We start from the raw sequence: 2500 nt of genomic DNA, 5'->3' as shown, positions 1-2500 counted from the left end.
TGATGTGGCAACGCGTGATTCGGGGGGCGGGCAGGTTCAAAGTACGAGACTTGACATGGGTTTTGTTGCATTTTATTTGAGCTGGCTCTGTCGCTGGTTTCATATAGAACTGCTACACCGTGCTGACGAGTTCCAATAAGAACGAAACAGCTGTCCACGGTTGCAGCCCTGTTTTGTCGGTTTCTGTCGGGTTGTTGTCTCGCAAAGTCAACTCTTTCACGTAGTATCAGCCTTGCAGTTTGTGTTACTTTGAAAACTGGCCGCTAATATTTAGAGGGTGGCCGCTTGATAAAGGGCCGTTATATACAGGTTCGACTGTATTCAAATTGCAAGCTAATACACTCTGTTTTTTTTATAAGAACCTTTTTAATAAGAACGTCGAGGCTGAGATTAACCAAAATTTTAAGAACGTATAAGAACATTCCTCGGGCTGAGAGTCGATTAAGAACGTTTTTATTTTGCTAATCTGTGTATAAAATCAAGGTAACAAATGTAAATTTAAAACCAAAATACTTTTAAAAAGGCATGTTTTGTATAATATTAACAATGGTGACACACATCTCGGTTTTTCAACAGTAAGCAGCAGTTCTTGATACCATATCTCAGCAGGCAATGCACTTTGATAGGTTTCCTGGTCACGTCCGCATTGATTTACTGAAATACATGTAGTGTATACCACGTAATTTAAGAACATCTTTAACAACGTTTTCAGTCTCAAATCGCAAAAAAATATAAGAACGCTTTCAGCCTCAGCTCCAAAATTAGACGTCCTAATAAAAAAAAAAAACAAAAAAAAAAACAGAGTGTACGGACAATCATTGTCTGAGTAGGCCAGTGTCGTTGTGTGAATTCATGTGGTCGGTAACATAATATGCACAATAAAGATATCATTCCAAACTGATACGCTGCGGACCAAAACGAATGCTTATTTATAGGGATTTAGATTTCATCGTTTTCTAGTAAAATTGAGTGGGGTTTTTTGGTTGATGTTTAGGTTCTGTTTGAGGGAGATGCACACTGGAGATGTTTGAATACAGGAGAAATATTTCAAGTCAATTGCAACTTAGCTTTGTGCCATTCTTCTATTAGACTTGCTTACAGGTCGAGCTTAGAGAGCGAGGAGCGCGATCGTCAGAGCTCCAGGTCCATTCAATGAGAAAGTCTATTCTTCTATTTTCTTTTAAATACTGTACTTGTGGCTCATTAATTCAATAAATTGGATTGAAAAGCTCATTTTTTTGTAAAATTTTGTTATTCCTAGGTTGATAGCTATTCTTGTACACATTAAAGTTGTTTATTTTTTTTTTTTTTAAACTCAAACAGGTAATGCAAGGGCCGCAGAGGTTTCACCTCTAATCTACCTCACAAGTTTAGTTCTTACAGACATTCTAAACAACAAAGAATAGCATGAGAGTTTTGCAATGCTTTATTAAACAGTCTGGTTACTTCTTAATTTTCATTCAGCACGCAGCTGTGACAGTTTTTACTCGTTGGTACTCTACCGACAGGTATTACTAGTAGTAAAAATAATAAATATCCTTATTTCACAGTGAACTCCGATTATTAACGAAAGTGAAAATAAAAATTCACGCTTTCCCATACTGTGTGAAACCGGCTTAAAATAGCTGCTCCCCCCCCCCCCCCCCAAGCAGCTGTCGTAATTTCATGCACCCTCAAAGTAAGAAGCAATTCCATGTACATCCCCACATTACAGACCACTTCGCTCACACATTAATTATGTCTCGTTTGACGTTATCGTTTTCATCGTATCAGTAATTCGTCTAGTTTAGTATTATATAACTGACATGAAACATCATATATTTGAACTGCGGATGAAAGATTAAATAGAAGGAAGATCCTCGCAGTTAGTACGCAACTAAAGCAGTTGCGAAAAGAAAGCCTGAAAAAATTTCAGGCTTGAACGGGATTCGAACCCATGACCCCTGCGATGTAGTCTGAAATGTCAGCCGTCTCCTCCCCCTTACCTCAGACTACTCTGCGATGCCGGTATAAGTAGTGCTCTACAAACTGAGCTATCAAGCCAACTATGAGCTGGTCATATTGTGAGTTCGTAATATACCCGTGAAGGATGAATAAATAAATATCAATTAGTTGCGAAAAGAAAGCCTGAAAAAAATCACGTGGATCAAGGCCTCTACACTTACTAGTTTCTTTAGTTATTTTTGCCGATTACCAGCCAAAATAAAAGAAAGACAAGTATGTCTAGTTATATTTGTAGAGTGACACCAAATTATCCCATGATGTAAGAGCCAGAAAGTCGTAGAAAAAACAATTTAGGTAACAAGACTGGCTCCCTGGTGCTACTTGACCAGTAGATGACCGCTTCACTCTGGTCTCGGTCACAAACAAATGTATTATTCAAAACTGTTACCATTTTGTGACAATGTGATACGCGACCTACTACAAATATTTTAATGCTTTCTATTTTTGCGTGGGATTTTTGTCGCTGGTTGTTTTAATACTTTGTTCGGAAGATTGA

This window comes from Pavona decussata, unplaced genomic scaffold, assembly GCF_977016875.1.
Source record: "Pavona decussata unplaced genomic scaffold, jaPavDecu1.1 SCAFFOLD_14, whole genome shotgun sequence".
Classification (NCBI taxonomy): Eukaryota; Metazoa; Cnidaria; class Anthozoa; order Scleractinia; family Agariciidae; genus Pavona; species Pavona decussata.
This window is presented reverse-complemented; position numbering follows the sequence as displayed.